This window comes from Ochotona princeps, chromosome 8 (assembly GCF_030435755.1).
Source record: "Ochotona princeps isolate mOchPri1 chromosome 8, mOchPri1.hap1, whole genome shotgun sequence".
Classification (NCBI taxonomy): domain Eukaryota; kingdom Metazoa; phylum Chordata; class Mammalia; order Lagomorpha; family Ochotonidae; genus Ochotona; species Ochotona princeps.
In genome coordinates, this window is record NC_080839.1 from 82,874,477 (window position 1) to 82,897,563 (window position 23,087).

Here is a 23,087-nt window from a genome sequence, read left to right on the forward strand (position 1 = left end):
CTGGGTATGCGTCTCTCATCCTGGGACATGGAATGCTCCTGGATGGGTCTGTATTGGCTTGCTGGAATGTGAGTTGAGAGCCTTCCCAAGTACTGGCTGGCATTTAGGAAAGCGGCCTGCTCCGTATTGGTAAGATAAAGTTGTACTTCCGGTGGGACTGACCTGTTCTATCTAATTTGCTGATGAGTTTTTCACAGCTGATGCTTTTCAAACATGACATCTTCTGTCAAGCCTGAGAACCAGGCTGACTGATTAAATAATCCAGTGTGTTAGTTGAGCCGGCCCTTCTTTGGGGCAGCCCTGCTTGTCAGGATCACATGGTTCCCGTCCCAGGATTGTTCACTCTCACACATTCTGCATGGACAGTGCAGGTGTGGTCCCTGTGGCCCGGACAGCTGTGTAAGTGCTTAGAAGCACTTGTTCTTCTTGTTACCCTATCTTAATGGCCTGATGTTTTGTTGTGAAAGAACCTTTTTTGGCTTCATTTTTAAGGCAGCTTTGTGTGTGAGGGAACTAAAACAATGTAGGAGTGGGTCCCATGTCTTAGAACTCTGTCAGCCTGCATGTATGAGTGATTCATGATTCTTTGTCTTTCTGAGTGCACATTTATCCTCATAGTGAATATCTGTGAAAGTGGAAAACACTTGCTTTAGTTCTGTGAATGGCGTGGTCACTGCATGCAGGCTGGATGTGTATTCAGCCTTGTACAGTCATGGTGCTGAGGACAGCGATCAAAGAGATGCCGTGCTGATGCTAAGTAGAGATGGGCTTGACATCTACTGTGGATAATCATGACTTGGCTTTCATGTTGCAGTAACCATTTCCCCCTGTGCTGTGTGCTTCTGTTTGGGCATTCCAGGGCAGTGCAGCAGACAGGACACGGGCTCTGCCTCTCTCCTGGCTTGACCTGTGTTTTGTTGGTACTCAGATTGGTTCTGGCTGGCCTTGAGAAATTTGACAGGGGTCTGTGTGGAGGGAGAACTTTTCTCTGGCAGAGATGAAGACATCAGCAGTTGAGCGTGGAAGTGTGGCAGTGGAGGCATGTCTGAAAACCAGAAGCCCTCGAGAGGAGCAACGGATGTGGGCTGTAGGAAAAGCCAGTGTGTTGAAGCTACAAGACTGTGACCCAGGGCCAAGTTACACAGAGTCCTTTAAATGTCATGCTGTGGGATTTGCAAATGCAGAACTGAGGTCAGGTCGTCTTGCTCTGTTTCTGTGGAAAGGATTAGTTGAAGTGCAGGAAAAAAAGGCCAAATGTGTTGCTGTTTTGTTGTCCAGTCTTAGGGAAGAGACCATTACAGATGAAGACTAAGCCGTCCCGTGGGCTTCTAATTTAGTCTTTCAATGCTAAGAAAACTAGCTTGTCTTTTAATATGTCTCTCTGGAATATCAGATCTAAGTTTTAAAAAGGTCAGAAATATGTGAGTAAAACATTGCAACAGACAGAGTGAGTTCATTTGCTTCGGTAGAGACATTTAACAGGAAATACATTGGCTCTTCATCCCCACTTGCTACCATAGAGCTCCTCCGATCCAGGCAGTTGCCCAGTGAAAGGACATCTGCTCTTCACTGTAAGCACTGGGAGCACTCCTGAGTTGACATGTATGGTGTGACTTAGAGTAGCATACTGTGAGAAGGATCCAGGAATCAGGGCGTGGTAACTTTCAGTGCTCACCTGCAGAGTCTAGAAGGGAAGGCTGGAAAGTGAGCTGTATCAGAGCACTTCCCTTTTTAAGAATGATGGAAGTGTTGAAAGTTGGTGGCCATATGGCTGCCAGTGGGTGCCAATTCATATCCAGAGTGCTTCAGTTCTCAATGCAACTTTTATGGCCTGGGAAATCAGATGATGTGGCTCAAGTTGTTGCACTCATGTGGCAAACCAAGCGGAGGTTCTTGGCTCCTGGCTACAGATTGGCTCAGTTTCAACCATTGCATCCATTTAGGGAGTGAACCAGCAGTTGAAAGATCTCTCTCTCTCTCATTCTGTATGTAACTGTGACATCCCAAGTAAAATAAGCCAATCTTTATGAACAGCTGTGTCTACAATGCTGGCCTCCTGCACGGGAGGTGATCAGTGTCCTGGCTTCTGTCACTCCAGTGCCACTCTCTGCTATTGACCTGAGAAAAGCAGCGGAAGAAGGCCCAAGTGCTGGTGCCCTGCCACTACTTGGCATTCCTAGAAGCAGCTCTGGGTGCCTGCGTTCAGCCTGGCTCTTCCCTGGTAAGTGGTGGCCGTCTAAGGAGCAGATCTCCACGTTCTCCCTCCATCTGTATCTCGGAGTCACACACACACACACACACACACACACACACTTAAAGGATTGCTGATCTTGTAGCCAATGAATGAGAAAGGGTAAGAGATGCATTTCCATCTGCTGGAGAGTTTCACTCATGCCTCAATGGCTGGTTTTGGTGCAGGTTGAAAGCAGGTGCCTCTTTGGGTCTCCCAGGTGCTGTGATGACACCTGGGCCACATTCCACTGGTTTCCTAGGCACATCAGCAGGGAACTGGACACTCATATGGAATCCTGCCGTCACAGTCAGCGTCTTACTCCATTGAGCCACAGCACTTGCCCAGCTCCTGTTTGCCTTATTTTTTTCCTTTTATTCCCTGAAAGATATCCAGTAAAGTTTTCCTGTAACTTCCAAGTTTGACGTTCTTGCTTTTCACAATTTGTGACATTCATGAGACATTCATGTTTGATATGTTGACTGTTGTATCGGTTTGCCTTTTTTTCTTAGGTTTTAGCACGGTGATGTTGCTCTCCCCAGGCCCTGAGCTCACCATCAGGACCTGCAGCACGTTTGCTGGTATCTCGGTCCTGAGCTCCGTGACGTTTTCTGCCTGCCCAGGCATGATCAGCACACACTGGGGCATCTTGTTGCAAGTTCTCGTGGGACCTGTGGTCACAGGCAGCACTGGCATAGGACCACCCAGGTGCTAGGAGTTGTGGTGGCTTGCGAGCACATGGTACTAGTGGGACCTGTGGTCACAGGCAGCACTGGCATAGGACCACCCAGGTGCTAGGAGTTGTGGTGGCTTGCGAGCACATGGTACTAGTGGGACCTGTGGTCACAGGCAGCACTGGCATAGGACCACCCAGGTGCTAGGAGTTGTGGTGGCTTGCGAGCACATGGTACTAGTGGGACCTGTGGTCACAGGCAGCACTGGCATAGGACCACCCAGGTGCTAGGAGTTGTGGTGGCTTGCGAGCACATGGTACTAGTGGGACCTGTGGTCACAGGCAGCACTGGCATAGGACCACCCAGGTGCTAGGAGTTGTGGTGGCTTGCGAGCACGTGGTACTGGGAGAAGCACTTGGCCCTTGAGGGGTAGGGAATAGCCTCTCACATATGTGGCTGCACCAGGCCTTGGTTGGGTTGGAGCACCGTGGAAGACATGACCACAGGGGGCACAGTGCAAGGAGTTCTTGCATGGTTGCATGGCTGGTGCCTGCTGAAGTCAGAACTGTGTTGGAAGCCCTTGCTGATGTGGACGAGCTGCGTGGCTTATTGTAAAATGTGTCCTGTCAGTGATGGTGACTGAAACAAAAATGGGAATATACCAAACACAAACCTCATGTCTGTCAGTTTTTTTGCCTTTCTTGTAGAAAAAAATGTAGCTTTTGCTTTTAAAGGGGGAAGAAAATTAAGTGTCGGTGTCTTAGGTAATTATTTAATTTCACAATTTCCCTGGCAATATTTTTTTAATTTTTAATTTTTTAAAAGATTTTTAAAATTTTTTATTGGAAAGTCAGATATACAGAGAGGAGGGGAGACAGAGAGAAAGATCTTCCGTCCAATGATTCAGTCCCCAAGTGAGCGCAACGGCGGTGCTATGCCAATTCCAAAGCCAGGATCCAGGAACTTCCTCTAAGTCTCCCACGCAGGTGCAGAATCCCAAGGTTTTGGGTCATCCTCGACTGCTTTCCCAGGGCACAAGCAGAGAACTGAATGGGAAGTGGAGCCGCCGGGATTAGAACCGGTGCCCATATGGGATCCCAGTGTGTTCAAGGTGAGGACTTTAGCCACTAGGTCATGGAGCTGAGCTGGGCCCTATTTTTTTCAGTTTTAAAGAATGTATAATGTTCAGTGAGGTAGAGAATTTTGTAGTGATCTGTATTTTCCTTTGTGAGGCTGAAGGCTAGTATATTTTTTACATGCAAAAAAACCTTAGCAGAGGTTAAATTGGGGCAAGCAATGTGACATAGAAGAATGTGTAGTTATTACCATATTTTATGTTTTTAATGATTAAATAAATGTTTTTGTAATTATGAAATGACCACAAAGACAGAAATTTTTCTATGCAACAGCTAAAGAAGAAGTTACAAGTCTGTTGTGCTGGACCCTTATGTGTGGTGGATTCTGCGCATCACTACGAATGCTCTGTTTCCAGGTGGTCTGCCAGCAACAGGACCATGGCTTGTTTGGAGGAAAAAAGACCTCTCCACCTGCAGGGCGAAGTCCACAGGAAATGGAAGGTTGCTCGCTGGCTGCATCAAAGCACACACTGGGAGACAGCACCCCAGCCCAGCGAAGACGCAGGAGATATTTGTGGGTTTAGGAGGAGAGCATGGAGTAGCAGTAATTAAAGGTAACTCACCTTCTGCAACCTTGAACAGTTGGGAGACTAGGAAATCCCACATTCTTACTACAAGCTGTGCTTTGATTACACCAATCCTGGGCAAGGGCCCAGTCCCTTGTTCTTTGCGTTAGTGTTTGCTGTTGGTTCTTGGAAATCTTGCTTAGGTCCAGCTCATAGTGGAGAAGGAGAGTCAGGGTAGGGCTGCGTGCACAAGAGCCACTAATCTCTGAGCTTCTCCTATCCCATACTTTAATAAACACACTGTACAAATTTGACAGGCTTGTAATGTTTCTCGTAGCAGCAATGTGATTGTAATCCGTAGTGTGCATTTTCTACACAAATACCTCTCAGTTGTTTGCCAGTTGCTAGTTCTCACACATGTCTTAGTGCTTCCCTCTTGTATGCATCTTTACTCATGTTAAGCTTCCTCAAATTGCACATAGATTGATAAGGTGACTAATAAGCTGATTAAGAAGATTGGCTTTTCAGAGTCATTCTGTGTAAAAACTGAAGCCGCTGTACTGTAATTGGAGCGTGCTTGGATTGATGCTTGACCAATTTTGGATGAGGAGCAAAGGTTTGCCAATAAGAGTGTAGGTAAATGGGATGTGTGTGATTCTTGAGGTTCTGGTGGGAGTCAGATTGTGTCATTTTCTCTTAAGGTATTCCATACCTCATTTCTCCTCAGACTACAGTGTGTGTACCTTACCTAGGACTGCGCTAAAATTTACAGCTGTTTTGAATTTCTCAAAAATTTTCTGAAGTATTGTTCATTTTAGTTAGTTTTGTAGCATAATCTCAAATTTGGTGTGGCAGGCTTCACTCATTTGAATGAAGTACCAGTCTGGAGCCAACAACCTGAGAGGTGAAATGCTACACCACGTCCTGGGCAGCGGAGGGCAGCAAAGAGCAGTGGAGGAGGTGGTACTTGATGTCAGCTACTGGGGATCCTTCCTGGGTGGAGGCAAAGATGTGGGCTTCCAGATGGCCAGCAGGAGGAGGGATCATTACAATGAAGGAGAGCAGAGTAAATGAGACATGTACAGGGTTGACATGTGGAGTCATAGCTGAAAGTGTTACATCTGCCCTTGCGGTGGGCAAGAGGCAAGAGAAAGCACAGATCAGAACACTTTTGTACTGATTGCTATTCGCAGTCTGTCTGATGCAGGTCAGATGGCTTAAGGCAGCAGGCCTCTAAAGGCAGTGCTGGGAGCTGATGCAAACGGGCTGTGGGGGGGCTGGCAGCGATCTGCACACAAGACTGAGGAGTCCAAACCAGGAGGTGGAGAAGAGTCACTGAGTCCAGAGTTCAGTGGCAGAAATGATAGCATCGTACGCAGATACAGGAAGTGGTGAAGCTGCAGGTGCATGCCAGGAGTGTGATCTTGCCACCTACCTGAGCAGGATGTGCTTTCCCGGTGCTGCATATCTTCCCCTTCTGCGTATGGGAAACCTGCTTGTTTGCAAAAACATCGTGTGATTCAGAAACCAGAGAAGCTTCAGTCTACCAGTTGTTGGACGTCTGCCCCCCTTGCAGCACACTCCCCTTAGCTTCAGTTTCTCCATCTGTAATTCTCGTCTCAGAAGCTGATGTTGAGGTAATGAAACAAGTGTCTTGTCATTTGGTTTGCTCAGTGGGCCTTATTGTGTGACGCCTTCTCTCCCGTTTCTCTTTGTGCTTGCTCAAACACCCATACCGCCATTTGCTGTTGAAAACCAGTGTCTTCCTGTCTTCTATAAGCATGCAGGACGCTAACAGTGAAGTACTATGTACTGTGTAAGCTGTCTTGCTAAGTTCCCTATTCTTTCGTCTCCCGTTACAGTCATGTCAGCCCTCTGAGGTGCTTTGGAGTTGGGGACACTGAGACTTCAATACAATCACTGATTTTGCCAGTGTCCCATACGTGGCAAGTACTGAAAGGGGATTCAAAAGCCACGTGGTCTGATTGTCATGCTTTTGCACTGGTCACTATGCACCCCTCTTCCCTATGTAGACAGTTCATCATTCATCCAAAAATTCAAGAGTAGAAGTAGAATGAAGAAATATTTGTTTGTGATGTGCAATAGCATTGCAACTGGCAAGACATCATATTTATACCATTTCCTCTATTCAGTATTTAGGATGGAAAGTCCAGAGCTCAATGACAGAAATGGAAATAGACCTGTGGATTGAGTCCACCACCTCAATCCCATTTTGGAGCCCGGACCTCTCTCTTTCCTTGCCAAGCAAGGGCACGGTGCGAAGGTGCTGGACTATGAAGCAGGAAGAGCAGCTGAGTCGGGGGAGGCTAAGGGATCATTGATTTTCAACCTTCAAAGCTGTAAGGTTCATAAACTTTTTCTTTTGACAGATTACCTGTTAAAAAGGGGTTTTGTTATAGGAACAGAAAATGGGGTTTTATATATATATATATATGTATGTGTATATATATATATATATACTATATATATATATATATATATATATATATATATATATATAGTGTTCATGCTGTTGTATCTAATGTTATGTAATTTCACTATCAATTAACACAGTAATAATAGTATTGTATGGTTTTGGGAAATATTGCCACTTGGGCAAACTGAATGAAAGATTTAAGGAATATCCGTATTCTTTACAATTTCCTGTACAGGAATGATTATCTCAGATTAATTTCAAAGAATTGAAAGTCAGGGCCCAAGTACAGCAGACTGACTGGGAGTTGTCAGTTTGTCAGTTATGGCATGAGCCTTAGAATTCTGACATCATAGTGGTGGGCTGGCCTGCCTACTGCAGAACCCTCAGTCTTTCCTAAGGTGTATGCCTGTCTCCACATTGTTGATTTATATACCCAGCTAGAGGAAAAGAAAGAATGTCATCAATACCTGAAAACAACTCCAACCCATCCCAAAACAACCCAGACGCCAAAGACACAAGGTATTCTTTTTATACTTCTACTTAACCTAATAATAGAGAGTAATTCGTAATTTTGTTGATATCACGAGAAGATACTCAGGTTCTCCTGATGGAGACAACTCCTCAGTCCCACGGGAAACAATTCCCCCTTAGGTTTTTCTTGTGAAAAAAATTCTAAGAAGGAACCGTCCTGTTTAGGAAAGAGTTTTGTATTATTCTCAGTCGGATGTGTTCATGGCCACACAGACCTGTTGGGATGTGGTCCCAATGCAACCAATCTATACCTAAGCATGGCTTGTTGTTTAAAACGTTTGGATACTTGCAGTTTTAGTTGGTGTTTTTAGCATTCCCACACTCCCTTAGATTTGAATACTGATTTAGATGAGACGGGGAGCATCATATTTGTGGGGAATCAATATATCCAAGTTGTAAGGACATCTTTATCACCGTATTTTTTACATGTGGTAAGTGTCAGATTGCCTGCTGAAGTCATATTTTGAGTGCTTGGAGAGTGGAAGTTGTGGTCTCCCTTTTAGTATTCCTTACAGAGTGCTGTATGGTGGCTAGAGAGGAATATTCATTCAGTTAGTGAATGGAAATATACTCTCTTGTAAGACATCAATTGCTTTAAAAGATTAGGAGCATATGATTCCATTTTCTTGCAAAAAGGAAGCAGACATATTTTTCTTAGATCATATCTGTTGCATTTATAATTAGAATGAATTAGCATCACATGCATGTGGAGAACTTAACAGTTGAAAATTCCTTCTGACATTTGACTTTAACTTGCACTCTGACCTGTGGATAGATAAAATGTTTGCAGATTACATATTCTGTTTTCTGTTACCCGTTGCCTCTCGCACACAGCCCATTAGAGACAGTTGAATTCTTGATTTGCTGTGATCTTGAGCACTTTCAAGCCTTTCAAAACTAGGATTTTTCTTCTTCATTTTCCTCAAGCGTCTACTGGTCTCCACTTATTGCTAATTGTAAATTCATGTTCAAACTTTTAGATGCTTATTGGCAATATCACAGTCTGAGGATGGGAAAATCTTTGGTTACAATAATGATCAGAAACAGCCTCAGAATCACAGAAATTTCTTCTTACAGACCTGTAGGCCCTATTTCCCTTGAGTTTCTCGGGGACCTCTGTTTAGGATCCTCTAAGCCTGGTCAAAGAGTTGGCAGACTGCACCTCTTCCCAGGGAGTTCAGGCTGAGTGCCTGACAGTTGCTGTGTTTTTCCTTCGCAGGCCTGTATTCTTCCTTGAATGTGTTCTCTAACACCTGATGTGCCCTCTGCTCTTTCAGACCTTTAAAACATGGAACAGCATTAGTTTTAGTCAGAGATCCTTGTTGAAGAAATAGAGGGTATAGTTTTGTCAGGTGTCACTCCAAATGTTGGCACAATACTTGTTCTGTCTTTGGTCATTGTATTTGGTCACTGACTGTCTGCTCTGTGGCGTGTCATGTTTAGCAGGCCCAGACAAGAAGGCATGAATCCACCAGAGCAACCCCGCCGCCGCCTTTTGGTGCATGGACCCATGAAACTAACGAGAAATGGTCAAACTACGAAACACCAAGCCTTTCTCTACAGCGATGAATTACTCATATCGAACACTAGGTAGGTACATGCCAGGCATACTTTCCTGGTTTTAAAATTTGTTTTCATGGATAGTTTTTCTAAGCAAACAGAATGGTTTTGCTTTAGTCTTTGCAAAGGTTTTGTGGTTTTCACTTATTTGTGAAGTATTCTGGGAAGGTTTGTTTTCATCTTTTCCCTTTAGGAAATGCAATCAAGAATGGGCGAGTCAGGGTTCCTCTTTCTTGGGACTCAAAGAGATGCTAAAATAGGAAGCAGACAACTGAAGGTTGTGATAAGTGTAGACAGTGATCTTTTAGGGGGATAGAAATGGTGCAGAGGATAAGGTATAGTGTCAGAGATGAGTCCTCGCAGCATTTAAACTGTGCCTGTGGCATGAGAAGCAACCACCTGTTCTAGGCTGAGTGCCCCATCTGTCTGACAAGCTGCTTGACCGAGGACACCAGAGGCCCGTGCTGGGTGAAGATGGATGCTCCTGGAGTTCACTGCTTTTGACAAGATGATATGAGAGATTGAACAAGTTGCTCAGCATCCAGGGCACATAGCATAGGGTTTTGACAGATCCCAGTAAGGAGTTGGGGGATTTTTACTAAGGGTTTTTCTTGTGGAAGTGACAATATCAGGTGGGTTACATATTATGACTGCGGGAGACAGTGGATTGGAGAGCAGCAGGCAGCAGTGAAGGACAGAGACTGGATGTGATAAGCCAGGTCTCCAATTCCAAGAGCCCCACCATGGGAGTGACAGAGAAGGCAACCTAAATGTCGGCTGGAACTGGTTACTCTTCTCTTAGTCCTGGACACAAATGCAGGAACTTTCCAGCCTGGAACATGCTGACTGTTGAATACACAGCTGCAAAGAAAGAACAGAAGGAATGAACTGATGTGCTAACCTGCCACTCCCACGTCTTCGTAATCATAAGACAGAGAATAGCTTTAAAAATCTCTTGAAGAAAACTCTGCTGTGAATAGAGACAGATGAAATCTTTATGTTCTGCCCTACCTGAGCCTCCAGTCCTGCCTGGCCTAGTGAAGACTGCAAGATTTGGGCCCACTTTCCTAAAATGCAGTCACATCTGAGTGACAGTAAAGTGAGGTCTGGTGGGTCAGGTACATGTCATGTGCACTATGATATATTAAGAATATCCTAGGGCCCGGCGGCTTGGCCTGGCGGCTAAAGTCCTCGCCTTGAAAGCCCCGGGATCCCATATGGGCGCCGGTTCTAATCCCGGCAGCTCCACTTCCCATCCAGCTCCCTGCTTGTGGCCTGGGAAAGCAGTTGAGGACGGCCCAATGCACTGGGACACTGCACCCGCGTGGGAGACCCGGAAGAGGTTCCTGGTCCCGGCATCGGATCGGCACGCATCGGCCCGTTGCGGCTCACTTGGGGAGTGAATCATCGGACGGAAGATCTTCCTCTCTGTCTCTCCTCTGTATATATCTGGCTGTAATAAAATGAATAAATCTTTAAAAAAAAAAAAAAAAAAAAAAAAAAAAGAATATCCTTTATGTCCCCTTGCCTACATCTTGCCTCGATTCTTTGAGATGCAATTCCTTTTGCTGTGTTCCAAAAGACTTTGATTGAGATTGAGAGTGATTTGAGATTTAGATACATTGAATGTGTTTCCACACTAATGTTATTCCAAGATTTTATATATTCAGTCTCTCCCTTAAGACAAGGTTGGAAATAAGTCATACAGTATTCAACTTTTGTTCAGCGCCTCCCCTCCAACACTATTCAATTCAGTAAGATATAGATAAGCAATGAATAAGCAATTCTCCTAAAAGTAACACCTTTAGATTATAGAGAATGGTGTGCCCCTCACTGAAGTCAGCCTTAAGAAAGACAAACAGCTCACATTCCCTGATTGCCTTTCATCACTTCTCTGTTCTCAGGTGCTCCTGGGTCAGCCCTCACTGGGCACACTTAGTCTCACTTACTTGTAGTGTGGAATACATGGGAATGGGGTGTGCTTGACCCTGGAACGGGGAGAACAGCTGTTCGCACCATGTTTAAGCAGCAAGCATCTCATTTGATTTCTTTTTCCCTCTAGATACAAAAACAACTTCAGATGGAAATACCAGATTCCTCTTAAAACATTATGGCTTGCCAAAGGTGATGAAGGGGAAGGCGACGCCCACAAAATAAGAACATTTCAGTTGGGATGGCCTATGTATAATTTTACCGCCAAGGTTTTGTGAGTACCACTTCTGTGTCTTGCTCTGTCACTTTGATATGGACAGTCATAGTCATCTTTGCCTTGCCTGGAAAATGGAGAGAAGTATAATTAAATTTCCACAGACTTTTATTGTGGGGAAAGTCAAACATCTCAATGTGCTACTGACTCACATTTGGCCTTCAACCATGGCACAGACATGTCTTCTTCTTTCCCCCCAAAGCTTGATGTGCCAGTAAGTGCAGGGATCAGGGAGTGAGGGTCCACGGAGAGTGGGTATTTTGAGTTGATAGAGAAAGAGTTGAGGGAGCAAACCTCTGTGATCCCTCTCCAATATGCTCCAGCTTCTACACCGAGACATTTGTTTCAACTAGAATTTCTGTTTGTCGTGTTCACTGACATGGCATCTAAAATACGTATTTGGTTCATGGGTGTGAGGTTTCCAAGGATAGTTTTGCGATTGATAATAGGAACAGTGCTCCATTTCCTGGAAGTTGTGAGAGTAACCGTTGAGTAGAGGGAGGTGATGGGACTCATGCCTGCTGCCACAAAGAGGCCCACAGCACATCTTATGTGGGATTCTCCCGTGGAAAGTCTACAGCACATCTTATGTGGGATTCTCCCGTGGAAAGTCCACAGCACATCCTATGTGGGATTCTCCCGGGGAAAGTCCATCATGTGTGCTCAATGTCATTGTTTACTCTCCTCTCCTCTCTACGACAGTCTTACAGGTCACTCTGAATTTGAGACCATGGAAATGTCTCCCAGTTGTTAATGCCAATTATGAGATGGAGATGTTGATTGAGGGAAAATATGTGTGATGCTTATTGGGAGAAAATAGTCATTTGTACCATTCTCTGCTTTTCCGTAAAAAATTATCTAATGGTCCTTAGGATCTGCTGCTCAGTGTCTTCTCAGTCTTTCAAGTGGTGTGTGGGACTATGTGGTATTTTTGAGAAGTTTGACTAGATACTTTTTTGAATGAGGGTCAGTGTGGGCACTAGATAGATACAGGTTATGTTGCCTATGGAGCTATGTGAGCACAAACATGCCCAGGACGTCCAGGGTACAATACATTCTTTGTTGGCTGTATCACTTTTATGCAAGTCAACATGAGTCACTAGAAGCAGTGCCCATGTGTGTAGGAGGATGTGCAGCCAAAGAAGGGTCTAATTTGCTGTTGAAATATGTCCTGATAAGATATAGAAGTGCAGAGTGGAGGAGCTCTTAGTGCTAGAAACAGGAAATGTTGCAGACCCTGAAGAAAAATCTGTGCTTGAGCAATTCTGCTCTGGAATATAGATGTAAAAAAAATCTGTAAATGTGCAATTACCCCATGTTTTTTTTATCCACCAATGTTCCCAGTAGCACTGTTTGAAATAGCCAGTACCTAACCAAGAAATCACATGTTCAGCAACTGATGAATAGATGGGATGGTCAAGGAGTGGTGTAGGATCTGGCAGTGGGGAGAATTGGAAATGGCTTCTTTTGGAGTTCAGGGTTCTTGGGATAATGAAAATATTCTGAACAAGCTATTATTACAGATGCTTTTACAGGATGGTGAATGTACCTAGGCACACAAGCGGTCAATGATCTGTCATTAGCCACACCCATTTTGAATGCTAGTAATTGATAAGTCCATGTATGTTTGAGCCTTGGAAACTTTTCACATTAGATATTAAATGAACCAGTGATATACCAGAAAGGATTTTAAGCATGTATCTTTTGGCAGAAGGAGATTTGAGCTTCTTCAACGTATCATAGTTCTGAAACAATGTTTCCTAGGCATTCATTTAACATAGGACAATTCGACAATCGCTATGAAGTACAGTAATACAGGTCCCACACTCCTCCCCAACGAGTAATATCCTTCTTCCCGTGGCGAGCCTTCCACCCACGTCACTAATCTCTTCATTGGACCTTTGCCTGAATCATAGTACTTGCTGTACTTGAATAACACTTCAAGATAGCAGAGCACTCTGAGGTCTAATTCCTGGCAACAGGCTTACATCATCAGTTCAGTGATGTTCCTGCAGTCACTGAGTTAGCATGCCATAGCTGCAGTTTGGGCTTTAGCTTCAAGTCAGTGTGGTGTACAAGGGCTGAGTCCGTCCAGAGCACCGGTATGAGGGGGCAACCATTTACACCTGAGCTCCTGTTCCCAGCTCGTGTCTGCTAGTGTTTTTATCTGAGCTGATAGTCTAAATTAGATGGAATCAGTCTTTTACATAGGTTAACATGTTCTCCCACTTCTCTCTGCAGTTCTGTGGCGTTTAAGGAAAAGTGGACTAATCTACTGGACAGGTATTTCCGCAGTCTACACCTTCTGTATCTTTAGTTTGTGATAAGAGAACATGTATCCCTGGAAGTGGTGCCCTCACATCATATCCCCCAGTAACGCTTTAGATAATCTTCAAATAATTTTTCACTTGGATATCCTCTGCAAGTACTATAAAGCATGTTCACTCATTGTCATGAATGTTCTATTCATTGTTGAAGTTCTAGCTGCTCCGCTTGTTCTTTCTCTGCCTAAAACCTTTTGAATGCAGCAACTGCTGTCCTTGGTATAGAGTGAGTTCTCCCCAATACAGGTTACTCTATGCCTTTAATCCTCAAACTACACTTCACAGCACTCATTATTTTCTGGACCGTGTGTTCTTTTTCCTGAATTATTTTCCTACTCATATTTTGACCTTGGTAAGATTCTAAATGTACAAGAGCCCTCTAAATATTTATATCGTATAAGCGTAAAACCGCTATGGATATATGCACAGAGTAATACGTGTATAGTCCCTGTATAAATATGTGTATTAAATATCTCCGGCAAGGGTTTTGCATATGTAAATGACAAGATATAAATAGAACAAATTTGCATCATGAGTTGATTTGAAAGGAATTATTAGCTAATTGATCTATTTTGGGTTCTTTATGAATTTTATTAGGTATATCACTGATGCCAAAGAATTAGAAGGCTTATCAAGTTCTTTACTGAAAATTGACTTGAAGAATATCAGCAACTGTTCCCGCGTAAGTGTGTTTTTTGCTAAAAACTTGAAACTGCAATTATGTGACTCAAGCATAATGAAAGAGAACCACACAGAGCCGGAGTGTCGGAGAAAGTGATAGACATTACAAAGCAGGAAAGGAGGAGCAAAATAATGGGAGAGAGGAGGGAAGAGGGAGAAGACAGAAGGAGGAGAGATGCAGTGCAGTGACGGAGGTGGGAGAGTGAGCTTTTCAAAAGGACTTTCTATTAACGTGTCTTCATGTATACATGCAAAACGTCATGTGTGTACAGGTCAACATTAGGTTATATGAAGCGATAGGAATTCAGGATCACTCAATGCGCATGTTAAGGAAGAATATCTCCTGTTAAACATGCACAAAGCTTCATTAAAAAAAATATTTTCCTAAGCCAGTATTCTGAAATTAAATCTTCCCGTTCAACTTTTACTACCTTCAGATCATGGATTTATTTTCAGTTTTGTTTTAGTGTTTTTTATTAAGATATTCTTACTGATTTTGATAGCCTGGTTTAAGGTGATGGTATGTGCGACATAGTGACAGGTTTATCATGCACCATACAGGCTTTACCCAGATGTGCCTGTTTGGTGGTATTTTGCCCTATCTGCTTATTTCTTTTCATTGTGTCCAGATATGCATCTTTGTGTGCCTGTACATACTGTACAGTTCAATCTTTGAACACCTACATTATTCTAAAATGAAATTATATTCTTGGGTAGCCATGATGCAGTGCTCATCTGGACGCTGGTGTAAACAATATTTTCAGCTGTTTTTTGCGTTCCCATTGATAGTTTACACTGTGACGCTCCTTTTCTTGGACAGGATCCACCCCAGGGTCAGGTGTTGCCTTGTTGTGCCTACATCCAACAGCAAGCACATTGCCACCAGTGAAGAGAATTTTGAAGAAATGCACCTTTTAGGAGATCAGTGTGTGTCTGCCTCATTTTTTTCACTGCTGTTTGGAGGAGTGAGTGGCTTCCATTGGATCACATTAGATTTCTGAAGTTTGGTACATTAGCCAAATGTTCATGGAATTGGCAAGCACAGCAGAGATGCACTTTGTGGCTTTGTTCTTTTTCTTAAAAAAAATCATTTTGATTTTTATCAGAAAGATTTACTGAGAGAGAAAGATCTTCCATCTGCTGGTTTACTCCTCAAGTGGCTGCAGTGGCCGGGGCTTGTCTGTTGTGAAGCCAGGAGCCAGGACTTCTGCGTCTCTCACATGGGTTCATGATCCCAAGCCATTGTTCCATGCCGTACTCCTTTCCCAGGCCACAGCAGGGAGCTGGATGGGAAGTGGAGCAGCTGGGACACGAACCGTTGCCCAGATGCGATCCTGGGTGTGCAAGGCGAGGATTTAGCTGCTGAGCCACCGTGTCTTGCCTGCGACTTTGTATCAGACCACACAAAGTGATATTGCAGGGGAAAAGAGATAGTTATTTCCCAGAAGATATTCATAGTCAGGCATCTTTTTGGATCTATTTTCAACAACCAGAGGAATTTTCTGAAGGAGTTAATCATGAAATTCTCCCATTATGGCAAATGATTACACTTGGAAATTCTAATGAAAATCACATTGGAATCTTTCCCAGTCAAATTTCGTTGATATAGTTTATGTAAAGTAACAGTAGAATACCTAATGCTACTCATTCAAACCTGGAACTCTTTTTCCTTCTAATGTTATTTCATTTTATGTTACAGAAACATATTTCCTGTAGTACATTTCTTCTACCTACTTATTTTCTAGATTTCTTTCATCTGAAAATAGTTGTATTGAGTGGTATTTTTGCTGAATCTAGAAAAAAATATTTACTTGATATTTCCCCCTTGACACTTTACATGTGTGTCCCATCATCTTTCGTTCACCTTGCCTTCTGGTGGCTCATCTGCTCCTCCTTTGTTGGTCATTGGTGTGTGTCTTTGCATCTTCCTGTCCCTGCTTTTGGTATATTTTCTGTTTCTGAAGTGGAATAGTTTGATAATATTGTGTCAAAACATGGTTTTCATGAATTGTGTTCTGTTTTCCTTAAACTCTTGCATTTGTAACTTTTTGTGTAGGCCACATTAAGGGAAATTCCACTGTCACCTCAAATGACTCCCCCGCCGCTTTTCTTTACTTTTCTCCCATTCTGAGATTCTAATTACATGGACAGTATGCTTTTTTATTCTTTTTAAAAAAGATTTGTTTATTTTTACTGCGAAGTCAGAAATACAGAGAGGAGGAGAGACAGGAAGATTTTCTGTCCAATGATTCACTCCCCAAGTGCCCGCTACAACTGGAGCTGAGCCGATCCAAAGGCAGGAGCCCAGCGCCTCTTCTGGGTCTCTCACGTGGGTGTAGGGTCCTAAGGCTTTGGGCCATCCTTGACTGTTTTCCCAGGCCACAAGCAGGGAGCTGGATGAGAAGCGGGGCTGCTGGGATTAGAACCAGCACCCATATGGGATCCTGGTGCATTCAAGGGGAGGACTTTAGCTGCTAGGCCACCGCACTGGGCCCGCTTGGAGATCTTGATTGGACCATTGAACTTGCAACTTTGATCACAGAGAAAATCACAAGACTTGTGGTCTGACCTTAGAATGCATGTATCAGGACTGGGTCCCCTCAGTTGCTGATGCCTGTACTGTGGACTGCATTTCCTGATGTACATAGGGGATGTGGCAGCCAGCTCACTGAGGCCTACAGAGGATGCTGAGTACCATGTCAGAGCATGGAGGAAAGAACAGATTGGACAACTCTCCTGGTTAAGCTTTGACAGCATGTATCTGGGCAAGTAGATACACTAAGGTGGATTGTGTCGGACAATGAAGCTTGGAAAGATTCCTCAACCTTGGAGCGATGAAACTAACCACTTCTCAGAACTATCAAAAACACTTCAGCAATACACTTGAAAAACATTCTCCACATTGGGGATCCTAGGATGACATCACGTGGCTGTCCCCATCCCTGAGTACTGACGTGCCTTGGGTGCTAGGAGCAGCCCTGTTCCCTTCCCTCCCTCCCCGCCCCCAGATACAGGAGATAAAAACTGGAAGCATTTGTCTCAACCACTTTGCCCCTTGCCTCGACCCTCCCCACCTTAAGCAGTGGTCCACATGGGCGCACATCCTTCTCTACTGTGTAATCATCATCAAATCTAAAATAATGAAAGCCAAGAGGCTGATTGGGACTTGTTGAGGAATCTTCAAATTTGCCATCTTCCATTTGCCATCATGCATGTTTCTTTTTACCCGATGCTTAAATTGTTTTGTAAGATGTTTTCCTTGACCTAGAGTGTCATTTTTGTGTATTTACTGTTTCTGTCTGGGATAGCCTGTGCATTTTAATATTTTCAGCGCATTTGCCTGCTATATCTGAGAGCATAATACTAACAGCTAAAACGTGCCTAGTGTCATAATCTCATAGAATAGCTCAGAAGACTGTCATCACCTCTTGAAAATCTTGTCTCATTCCCTTGGGTTATCAATTCTCAAGTCCCCATATGGAGAAGAAATAAGACATTTTTCTTAATTATTACCTGGGTACAGTGAAGCTACTTGCTTAGGAACAGATCTAGCTAAAATAAGAGTTCTGTGTGCTTCCTGTACTTGGATGTCCACTTACTTCCCCATTCAATGTAAATTTCTGTTATTATTTTCCTGAACAGACCTTCTAATGCATTGTCTGTACACATGCAAGAGTTCCTAAGATGTGTATGTTCTGTCGCTATGTGGTAGCCTTGCTTGCCCTGGGGTCCCATGTGGGCATTGGTTCATATCCCAGCTGCTCCATTTCTCATCCAGCTCCCTGCTTGTGCCCTGATAAAGTAGAGGATGACCCAAAGCCTCGGGACCCTTTATCTGCACAAGAGACCCAGAAGAAGCTCCTGGCACCTGGCTTCGGATCACTCAGCTCTGGCCATTACAGCCACTTGGGGAATGAAGCAGTGGATGGAATCACTTTCTATATATCTTTTTCTTAACAGAAAGACATAAATGAGGCAATCGGAAGTTGAGAACCAAGTGCAACGGGGCGAGAGGGCCCAGACCTTGCTTGCAGAACAATCCCCTCTACGAAGCAAAGAACTCTTGGTGCTGAGAATCAGTCCCTGGGCCCTGCCTGATTTTACGTTCTTTCTCTTTGGACTTCTGTTATACTTCCTGCACCACATTAAAGTATTTACTACACATTGAAGATTCTTTTTCCTGGCTTTGGGTTATGTGAAGTCACCCAAATAAATTATCAGTCGGCATTGCTACTTTATATGCAATCTACTATGATATTCCTCAGACTTCCTTGGAAAGCTGGCTTGGAATTTCATAATTATGTGATACGCTGAGAGATTTCTATCACTAGTTCATGTTCTCCTTTTCTGTTTTACAGTCTGGAATTGTAACCGTTAACACTTTAGACACGGTTAGGGATGTTATTCGTATGGCATTACCAGTACTGGGATTAACTGTAAGTAATCTGAAAGATATTTTCAGCTAAATAACTTTACTTTTTCAGATAAGTTTATTTTCATATTGCCTTTGATACATAGACACACATCTACAGTTTGTATGTTTGTATACTATACTTGTGTGTGTAAGAAACCAACTGCATATATGATGAATGTTATTGCTAGAAACATGCACACGCGAGATAGGAAGCATTAGAGATATAATTCCCTATGAATGGGCATCACTCTGGCATTTTTATTTTAAATTTTGCATGAGCTGAAAGGTGTAGCTTAATAAAATGTGGGTATACTTTCAGATTATTTCCATCTATTTTACCCTCAATCTCACAAACATGGATAAGGAACATTTTATCAGCTTCCTATATCCTAATACCAAAGTGATAGACTTGTGTGGTAGGTTGCTCTTTCCGTCTACTGTCATTCCACTTATTCCATACCTGCTGATTCACTCCCTCAATATCAGAGTTTCAACATAAAGAACGCTGAAGTGCGTGTCTGCTTTTTTGTTTTGGAGTTTTTGAGAAGCAGAGTATATGCAGAGGCGGAGAAGGAAGTGAGAAAAGCAAGTAGAGAAAAAAGAGAGAGAGTTCTCCCACATATTGGTTCAGTCTACAGATGCCTGGAGTGCCCAAAGATGTTCTGGAGCTAAGATTTGGAGCCAGGGATGTAATTGATGCACCTCAAGTAACTGACAGGAACCCAAATACTTGGGTGTCCTCAGTTGCCTCCCAGAGTGTGTACTTGCAGGAAGTCAGAATCAGGACCTAGAGTTGGGATGGAAACCCAGGTATTGTGATAAAGTTCTCGGGCATCTTAACCACCTACTAAAATCCTGTCTCTTACTGTAAGTCTTGGCATAAAAATGTGAGAATAGAATCCTGCTTTTGGTACTGATCTTGACAATGACATCCCTTGTGTCTCTTAAAAAAATCAGTGAAGAACAAGGTAAATTTTGAGTGAAAGCATGGCTTCTGAGGAATGTGTGTTATCACCACTTACATGATTTATTCATTATTTTTCAAGTTTCCTTTGTTCAAAGAGACACATTCAAGCACATGTAGTTGAGCATTCTCAACCATGGAGTCACTCCTCACATGTTTACAACAGCAAGAGGGCTCATTCCTGGGGCTTAGAAATGCTTCCCAGACTCAGTGGGGGTGATGGCAATCCAGATACATGGGTCCTAAGTGTTGCTTTGTTGGATGCACATTGGCAGGTTTGCAACAGAAGTCTAGTGGGAGTGTCCTGGATCCAGTGACCTGGATCAGACTCAGACACCCTGATAATTTTGCCTTTAAGTGTCTGCTCCTTTATAGACGCCTACGTTTGGCCTATGTTGTTGATGTTTTTCCTGAAATGAGCACTAGTTACAAAGCTATGTCCATCTTGATGGATGCAATGGCATTTATGTTGCAACCACCAGAACCCTGTTCTCGCTCATTGAAGAGCATGCATTCCATAAGGAACATAAGGAACAGTTTGCACAGTGTTGAGCCCTGAAAACTGTCCTCTGGAACTGTGAAAACGCCCTACTATCGTGACATGCTCTGAGATTTTTATTCCCGTTTTCTCTATGTGAATCCTAGTCAAGCCTTATGAAAACGGAGGGCGATCAGAGTTTGGCATAAAAAGCCTGTTATTGTCACCATATTGCAATGAAGTTACACACTTAAAGGAAGGATAAATTGCTGAATTTCTGTGTACTGAGTAAAGAATACACCTCTGGACTTAGGTCTAATGAGTAATACATGACTCTTCAGTAAGACTGACTCAGAATTAAGCCTTGGAAGAGAGGGAGTTGTTACATGAATCTGGTTGGTGACATGGCTTCAACATTTAGAGTTAATTTTATTTAATGGCTAGAGTTTTAAAAAAATATTTATTTATTTTTACCACAAAGTCAGACAAAGATCTTCCATTCACTGGTTTACTCCCCGAGCGGCCGCAACGACCAGGACTGAGCAGATCAGAAGCCAGGAGCCAGGAGCTTCTTCCGGGTCTGCCACACGAATGCAGGGTCCCAAGGCTTTGGGTAGTCCTCCACAGCTTTCTCAGGCCACAGGCAGGGAGCTGGATGGGAAGTGGGGCTGCCGGGATTAGAACCGATGCCTGTATGGGATTCTGGAGCAATCAAGGCGAGGATTTTAGCTGCAAGGCTACTGTGCCTGGCCCCATGGTTCGAGTTTTATTTGTTGAAAAGTCTCATCAGAAACAAATTCTTTCAATTTATGGATGAGTGGTGCCCATTTTTCTGTCTGTCCCAGTGAAGACACTGCACATAAGAGTTCCATACTTGCAAACTAGCATTGGGTTAGATTTTCCTGCTATCAGAAAAAGGTTAGGCAATGGATCTGTATGTATGTGCACATTTGTGAGAGACAGCTTTCATACCCAGGGCACTCCACAATGGCAAGATAATGCATTTTATAGATAATGAAGGCTATCAGAAAGATGATAAATGATCACGCCATTTGAATCTTGTTTTTTTTTTTAAATTAATTACATTGCATTATGTGACACAGTTTTACATTGTATTATGTGACAGTTTTATAGGCACCGGGATTCTCCCCCCCCCTCCCCAAACCCTCCCCCCATGGTAGATTCCTCCACCTTGTTGCATTACCACAGTTCAAGTTCAGTTGAGATTCCTTCATTGCAAGTATATACCAAGCATAAAGTCCAGCATCCTATTGTCCAGATAAGTTCAACGGTTTCTTAGGGAGACCATCTCTGGTTTGAAGGTAGAGCCGGCAGAGTATCATCCCGATCAATTAAAAGTCCCAACATAACATCAGCAACAATTTATAATGTTGTGGAATTAGTGGACATAGTATTGAGTAACCAATATGTTAAAAAAAAATGCAGGTTCTTAACCACATCCTGTGACTTCTTCATTGACATTTCAATTTTAGTTTATATACTACCAGGTTCTATACACCTTAAAATGGCTATAGATTACTATTCAGCTGTCTCATGTCTATTTTCATTATAGTATTTAGCATTTTATAACGTTGAAGCATAATTTTGTTGAACCTGGCTTTTTTTCGGGTAGTCTAGACTGGCTATAACTCTAACAAGACATTTGTCAACAGTTTAGGTGCAGAACAGTTTAAGGGGGGGTGTGCAGAGCAACTAATCTTTGTGTCCCGCCTTGTAAGGTATAAGTGAATCCACGCTGACCATTTCCTGTCTGATTCTAAGCTTTCCTTGTTGTTCTCTATCTATTCTAGATTTTTTATTTTAAGTTGCTCCCTCTTGAAATTAATTGAAATCGCTGAACAAAAATGTAATGTAGATGTGCTGGTTTCAGCTGGTGTTTCTAGAATTGCATAGATAATCCTGTTCTTCATGTGGCCTGTTCTCCAGCTAAGAATCCTCATTTCTGTCCTCTTCATTGTCATCTAGATACTTGCCTGCTGTTTTTGGATGGCTGAGTTTAGGATGTTATGCAGGTATTACTTTGTTTAGACACATTCTTGGTGTGTGGACAAGGACATGGAAAGGAATCATACTATTCTCCAAGGAGTCGGCTGACTGAGGGAAAAGTGATCAGGAGTAGACTTACCTTCATTAGTGTATTGGCATAAATGTGTTAAGGAATTTAACTTTGTTGGACAGAATTGCAATGGCTCAGATCCATGACTTTATCAAAAGTCATATGACATGTATCTGGGGCACACACTTGGGGTCTCTGAGAGGGCCGGTGTCAATTCTATTAACAGCTATGGCCACACATTCCAATGGATCAAATGGCATCGTCACTGGTCCCAATTATTTTCTTCTTTGGGAATGCAAAAATGCTCAGGAACTATGTCTTTCAGTGTTCTCTCATGAAGACATGCTTTGAGGCCTAGTTCTTTTTTTTTTGTCTCCAAGGGCTCAGAAAAAGATTACCAACTGTGGGTGCATGCTGGAAAGAACGTGCCTCCCTTCCCACTCCTGGGTAAGTGTCCGGGAAAATCAAAGAAATTAACTGGTTCAAAATTGCACTTTCAGTCCTGTGTATTGATGGTTTTTCCTAAAGATTATACCCCAAGAGCCTCTTGCAATCATCATTCACACATTTAAAACAGATTTACCACATGCTTACTGCATGGCAGATCCAGGCACCTGTTCTCTGGCTTCATTCATCGATTTTCATGATAGATGGAGCAGAAAGGAGGTTTATGCTCTGCGTCCTGACATCATAGGTATAGACAATGGGAAAATGTCCAGCATATCTTTGTCAAGATATCTTTAACACTTTCATTGGGAGTCTTTCCTTTATTGGGAGTAGTGATGCGTACGACAATGTATCCACTTCTTGGCTGCTATCCTCTATTGTACAATTCATCTATGAGACCATATGTATACAGACACATAAAA

General features: G+C 43.1%; 1 long non-coding RNA gene across 1 annotated transcript; it reads left to right on the forward strand.

Moving 5' to 3' along the window:
• Positions 1 to 14,261: 14,261 nt before the first annotated feature.
• Positions 14,262 to 22,669, forward strand: LOC131480951 (uncharacterized). Its single transcript, XR_009245911.1, has 3 exons — positions 14,262 to 14,286; positions 18,644 to 18,721; positions 22,599 to 22,669. It is a non-coding gene; the product is annotated as an uncharacterized LOC131480951 (long non-coding RNA).
• The last annotated feature ends 418 nt before the right edge of the window (positions 22,670 to 23,087 follow it).